Below are 7,565 nucleotides of genomic sequence, written 5' to 3'. Positions count from 1 at the left end.
CTCTTGGGAAAAATGAATCTCCCATCTTTTCTTTGCGGATGATCTCTTTCTCTTCACAGAAGCTTCCCTAAGCCAAGCTGAGATGATTAATAGCATCCTAGGATATTTCTGTGCAGCTTCTAGCCAGAAAGTCAACCATAGCAAGACTCGGGTGTTCTTTTCCAAGAACGTGAACCATGTTAGAAGAGGTGAAATTTTCCAAGCTTTAAAATTCCTTCCTACCCCTTATCTGGGTAAATACCTTGGAGTCCCTATTCTCCACATGAGGGTCAACAAAAGCACTTATACATATATTTTAGATAAGACCAACACCAAATTGAGTGCCTGGAAAGAGAAATCTCTATCTATGGCTGGGAGAGTTGTTCTCACAAAAGTAGTGCTTTCTTCCCTCCCCACCTACTCTGCAAAATTCGCTGATACCTCTTGGTACCTGCGATACTGTGGAGCAGAAAATGAGAGCTTTTGTTTGGGGTTCAAGTCAAGGTAATAGGAAGGTCCATGCCTTTCCTTAGAGTACAGTTTGCAGAGCTAAGAAAGATGGAGGGTCTTGGTGTGAGAAGTTTGAGGCAAACTAACAAAGCATGTTTAATGAAGATTGGGCATGGGATCTTGACTCACAGAAATGAACTGTGGGCTAGAGTGTTGAGGAATAAATACAAAGTGGTGGAGGCCCTGATCCCTAATATAAGAAAAAACCAGGAGCATCAAATTTGTGGCAGGGGATTACTAGAGTTTGGCCTCAGGTGTATGATGGATCTAGGATCGTGGTGGGTAATGGCCTAGCCACCTCTTTATAGAATGAAAAATGGTTGTCAATTAGTCCTCTGAAATTCCATGTTGTTAATCTGATTCTTTCTGATCAAGTTGATGCTACTATGAGCCATATGGTGAGTCATAATGAGGAGTGGAATTGGCAGAGCTTTTGCAACAACTTATCCCCAGAAGCTTTAAGCCACATTGTGAACACATGCCTTCCTCACCCTGAAAATGGAGAGGACAAAGTTACCTGGGACTTCACTCAGGATGGTAAATTTTCTACATCTTCTGCCTTTGGGAGTCTGCATGCTGAGGGACCTTTGCTAGCTCAACCAAACTGGAACGCAGTGTGGAATTGGGATGGGCCGCTGAGAATACAAAACTTCCTGTGGTTGCTGCTTAGTGAAAGCCTCCTAACGAACCAGAGAAGGAAAGTTAGACATATGTCAGATTCAGATTCATGCCCCAGGCGTGGCTCCTGGTCTGAGGATTGACTCCATGCGCTGAGAGATTGTGGTTGGGTCCAATCAATCTGGAAAAAATTCATTAAATCAAATAAGCTGCTTAGATTTAACAATTTGCAGCTAAAGGAGTGGGTGAGCCTGAACTTGCATCCAAAGGATAATTTCCCGGAGTGTGGCACAGGTAAACTTATGTGTGGTATTGTGTGTTGGTATATTTGGATAGAAAGGAATTAGCTGGTGTTTGAGAATAGGAGCAGAAGCCATGATGAAGTGGCTAGAACTGCTACTGTTTTTCTAATGAATTTTTTAGATGCAAAAAATACTTAAAAGAAGGCTGGGCTGTTGGAGAAGCATAAGGCTGAGATTTTCATCTGTTGGGTCCCTCCTCCCCCTAGTTGGGCAAAAATGAACACTGATGGATCTGCCTTGGGTTATAGTAGGAAAAGTGGTTGTGGTGGAGTGCTACGTGATGATTCTGGTCGCTGGATCATGGGATTCTCCAAGAACTTAGGGGATGGCAGCTCTGTCAAAGCTAAGTTGTGGGGAATCCTCTTAGGCTTGCAAATTTCGTGGAATCAAGGTACCAGGAGGTTGGTGCTGGAAAGTGACTCTCAGGTGGCTATAAAGCTGGTCGAAGAAGGCTATTCCTCTAATCATCCACTGGCTAGCCTGGTGAACAGAGTTAAAGGTGTTCTCAGTCAAGATTGCCAGGTGGTTCTAACACATGTCCATAGGGAAGGCAATGGTATAACAGACTGGCTTGCGGGTTTTGCTCATGGTTTTGACTGGGACATTTAAGTGTTCTCCTCTCCTCCTAAAGGTTGTTTGGAGCTGCTAAGTATGGATAATAGGGGAGTTGCGTGGCCCCGATTAGTTACCCAGTTGTAGTTTAGTTTGTTGTTATTTCCCTTGTATTCCAAAAAAAAAATTCCATTTAAGAGAAAGGAGCACAAAATTTTGATGCTTTTGGATGACCAAAAGTTTCTCTCCTAAAATGGGGATTTAGTGTTTCCCTTAAAGTGCAATTTGGATTTTTTCCTTTCCTTCAAAAAATTAACAAATATTATTTTCCAAATAATTTTATTATTTTCACTTATGTGAGATTTTTTAGAGGGTTGAAGTGTAGACAATGCATAATTTTCTTTTAATTTTGGTTATCTTGTGTTGAAATTATAGTTTTTATTAGAAGAATAGGGGTAGTAATAATCGAACTCTGCATATAGACTTTGGTATCTTTTTTCTTCTTTTAAAAATGATAAAATAGACATGTTAATTAAATTTCTAACGGTGTTAAGAATGGGCTTAAGTGGATAAAATAAGAGGGAGTTAAGTGATTAAAAATATAAGACGATAAGTGATTCAAAGAGAAACCATAATGAAGTTTTTGAACTTATCCCATTCATATACTTTTTTCAAGCACTTTCCCTTTATGATTTTTTCCATTTAAATCCATCCTTAACATCATTAGAAACTTTAGTAATGTGTTTATTTTACCCTCTCTTTAAAAAAAACCATGGACAAAAAAGAAAAAATAAAGCCAAATTTATTTAAAACTAAAAAAGACTAAACAAATGAAAACAAAAGAAAAACAGACCAAATGATGAAAAAATTCGCAGGGGAAATTTAGTGAAATTGTTTTGTAAACATCAGAATTTAGGAAGTTCAGGTTCAATTTAGCTATATATTGTTGTTAAGAGAGAAGGAAAAAAACGTTGAAATAGTTTTATTTTTCCTATTTTTGTCCAAGTAGTGAAACTTCAAAGGGTCCTTTTGTAGTGAAAAGTAATATGATAACATATCTATTTATCTCATTTTGGTTATGAAATTTTTGGTAAATAAACTACTTTTTCTGCAATAATTTGATAAATTTTGTAAACTGATTGGGTTGGATTGTATAGTATTATAATATCTATTTGTTTGCTATTAATTTTGTGTCTTTCAAAACTATTTGAATTAGGATTTTTTTAGTTTCGTTTTTTTTTTTGCTTTTAGTTTTTTTTGTCAATGTTATAATTAGTTTTTAACATATTTGATCTTATATTCTTATTTGTCCTCAATCTATTTTCCTCTTCTAAGAAGAGTAAAATAAATAGATTAATTAAGTTTCTAACGGTGTTACAAATGAATTTAGATAGAAAAAATAATAGGGAGTTATGTGATAAAAAAAAGTATAAAGGGGCAAGTGATTCAAAAAAATACCATAAGAGGGTTTTTGAACTTTTTTCCTTTAATCTTCTAATAGTATATAGCTATATCTCTCTCGTTTTTTAAAGAGTTAAACATAATTAGTAGTAATTACTAATAAAATAATCGATTAAAAAGAGCTTGAACATATATTTTCATGAAAGTGAATGTATTTATGATAATCTAAATTATTGAATTTTGTATCAATAATTTTACCAAAAACTATTATTCATTAATATCTACCCGCCACTTCGCGTAATCATTTACATTATTGTTCAATTATCCAAATTAATTATAACACATAATAGCTAAGGCCTTCTCTGTAGCGGCTTATATTATAGCCACTTTGTATTGTAAACAAATTTTATATTTTCAATTGGGTTGGTTTTTTCTGCCGTCACTACAGATAAGTTATTTGCAGTAAGCCCAATACGATATCGTTTTGGGACGAAAATCATGGTGTTTTTGTAATATTAATTTTTTTTTTGTAACAAAAATATTATTTTGTAATATTAATTTATTTCAGAGTTATTATAGTTTTTATAATTATAATTTTTTTAATCTTTCAATTCTAAAACGTTGTCGTTTTGAGAGTAAATGCAGATAACTTATCTGTATTAACTGCAGAAATATTTTTCTATTTTCAATTTTAATTTTGGTTTTCAGAAATTCTTCATTACATAACTTGAACTTTATAATTAAATGTAAGTAAGCTACACTCAAATATAATTTAACTATAAGGTTTTTTGTATCTCTTTTTTTGGAATATATCCACGGTTTATTGATTGGGGTAGGATATTGTAATAACCAATTAATGTTACTATCAATGTTACTACCAATCAATTTTACCGTTAGATCGATTATGTTGATCCGACAGTTATATTTATTTTCATTTTTGTATGATTATGATTTTTCATATTTAATGTGAAAGCATTAAATATGGGAAATCATAACCATACAAAGGTAAAAATAAATAAAAAATATTAAATATATGGAATCATAACCATACATAGAAAGAAATAAATATAACCGTTGGATCAGCATAATCGATCTAACGGTGAAATTGATTGGTAATAATATTAGTAGTAATACTAACTGATTGTTACAATATCTTTCCCCTTATTAATTACCTAACTAATATAATTCCATTAGGAAGAGCGATTCTCCCAAAACAATTTTCTCCTTTTTCAAAACTCTAGCTTAAATTTTTTGATTAAGGGGAACAAATTCTTTAATGCTTGAACCAATAATTATTGGTTATATGAAATTTCCTTTTGATAACTTCCTTTTGATGAGGTAAGTATTAAACCTTTTTGTACGTGATTTTTATAAAATTATTCCATCATTTAATAATACATATTTCTATTATTAAAGGCAAGATTTTTCTTGTGGACTGATATTAGTTGTGACGCGTGATGATAAAGGACATTAGAAACGCATATAATCTTGTGATTCTAAACAATCACTTCATCTAAAAAATTTAAAATATTAGATGAAAGTAAATAAATAATTTTATATTATATTTTTTTAATATGTTTTCGTATGAAAGTTTACTAAGCTTGAGGATAAAAAATATAAAAATTTCAATTCAATGCAAAAGTTCAAATTATTAAATAGAAAAATAAATAAGTTTTCTCTAAAAATAATATCTTCCTAAAAGAATTTGAACTTTTGTAATTTTTTGTTGGCAGTTAAATCAAGATAAACTATGGTGTTGTAAAGCAGTGCTATTTAAACAGAGTTTTATAAGAGTTATGTTGTAGGAAAAAATGATTGTGTAATGTTATAGAGATTCGTTTTGCGTGCCTTAATTTTTTATTTATTTTTTTGTTTTAAAAAGTGTGGATCCCACAAAATGTTGTGAGTGTAGGAAAGTTTATTATGTTATGTTAAAGGATAAAAAGAAAACCCTTAAACCAATTACTCAGCACGGAACCAAAAGCAGGTGAAGTGCAATGGATCGCCGTTTTGAATGCTGTCAAAAAGTTGGCAGTGAACATTAATCAGATATTTCGAGTTCAACCTGAAAATGAAGAAAACAATTTTAAAATAACTGTCTCAATCGGATTAGTCCGTTAATTAATTTAGGGGTTTACTTTCATGTGATTAATGTAGATAAGTTATCTACATTGGATTCAAAATGATATTATTTTAAAACGAAAATTATGATATTTTTGTAATTATAATTTATTTCAGGATTATAATAATCTTTCTCATTATAATTTTTTAATCTTTCAACTTTAAACGATGTCGTTTTGAGAGTGAATGAAAATAACTTATCTACATTCACTGTATAAATATTAAAGCCTTGATTTATATATATATATATATATATATATATATATATATATATATATATATATATATATTTTACAAATTATGGTAGCGCAATTGATGCATAAGAGCTGAGCAAGTATGTTAGTATCATCTTTGAGAGGGATTAAAACCTTAATACTTGACCCATTCTAAACAGGATTACCTTCCATGAAGAGTACCTATAGTTTATAAAAAAAATAAAAAATTCATTCATGGACAAAGTGATAAGCAATAAAAAAAGGCCCAATAAGTCCAAAAGACCAATACTTAGTGAAGAGAGACACACATTTATCTCGTGTAAAATGAGAATCTCGCAACCTCCTGACATATGCGCATCTGCTCACATAATTGTGGCTATGCCACGCCAGCTGCTCAGAGCACCTTGACCCCCACATGAACCAATGACTGAAGGATAGACACTTGCATGCTGTAGCATCTACAAGGACTTAGCCTGATTATAGGCATCCCGCTCATAAAGTAGCCTGAGAAGGATACCATTCTCCACCAATAGGAATGAATACTACTAGGGGTGTAAATGGTCAGATGGCTTAACAGGGCCTACGGCTCGAATAAATCTTTGGTTCTACTGTTGCACCAAGATTCAGTACATCCCACCAATGGGAGCATTACACATCATAGGAGAGAGAAATATTTTGGCAAAAAAAAGAAAACTTTAGCTGACATGTAATATTTCTATTGGTGGGATGTACTAAATCTTTGGTGCAACAATAGCACCAAAAATTTATTTCTTCAGCTCGACCTACATCAGGTCAAACTCGGCCTATCACATATAGTCAAATAAAACAAGTCCAGACCTTAAAAAAACTATTTAGAAAACATGACCATAGACTTTTTTTACATGTCGGGCTTACAAGCCTACAGGCTAGTCTATATCATGCTATTTATTTAAAAAAAAAATTATTATTTTAGTAATTATAAATAATAATATAATATTATTTTAATTATTTTTTTAAGTATTGAATGCCTAATAGCCTTAAACAAGCTAATAGGCCTATGCAAAGACTTTTATTTTTTAAATATAGACCAAATCAGACTTATAATTTGGGCCTACGCAGGCTAATAGATCAGGCCATGCCTAAAGTATCTTACACATGTTAGACCTATTTAAGCTAAAACTTAACCCAGCCCAACCTATTTATCCCCTAAACGCTGCCATATTTAGGGTGTGCATGACAACCTTCTCGGAATGAGTTTTTTTTTTTTTTTTAATTTCTGTTTCTAGGAACAAAAATGGATGAGAATTGCGTTTGATAAAATAGGTTTATTTTTTTGTTCCGGGGATGAACCGGTTTTTTTTTATGCTGGAGAACAAAAAAAAGAATCAAAAAATTTCTGCTTTTCTAATTCTGGGCACAAAAAGAGAATCAATTTTCTCTCACACTCTCACCCACGCTCGTAATTGTCAACCACAGATACATGCTTGCTCAACCTCGTCATAGCATAAATGTTGCTTCTCCTGCCCCAAGTTACCGGGGCACGATCTTCAACAAGGACGGACTTGTCGTGCTTGGTCTTTTGCTTGTCTTTTTCCGTTACGGTCCCTTGGTGGCGCTTGTTCTTTTTGGGGTCATTTTGATCTTAGCAACTCGGGAAGCACCGACGAACGAAATGGATTAACCCAGCACCGTAATGCACAGGTTCGTCGCTGGCTATGGCTGAAAGCTCTCATTTTTCAGGTTATTTAATCACTTTATTCTTCTTCTCATGTCATTCCTATGGCTGGAATTTTCACAATCCTTTCAAGTGCTGGCTATACTGTTTTCAACATTGGTTTATTCCATGGTTTATGGGTATCGATTCAGGACAGAAATTGGGTTACCTAGG

The sequence above is a fragment of the Gastrolobium bilobum genome, unplaced genomic scaffold (genome assembly GCF_033153095.1).
Source record: "Gastrolobium bilobum isolate Gb01-03AN ecotype WA unplaced genomic scaffold, APGP_CSIRO_Gbil_v1 utg8625, whole genome shotgun sequence".
NCBI classification, from domain to species: domain Eukaryota; kingdom Viridiplantae; phylum Streptophyta; class Magnoliopsida; order Fabales; family Fabaceae; genus Gastrolobium; species Gastrolobium bilobum.
The sequence above is the reverse complement of the archived record's forward strand: the minus strand, read 5'-3'. Positions refer to the sequence as shown.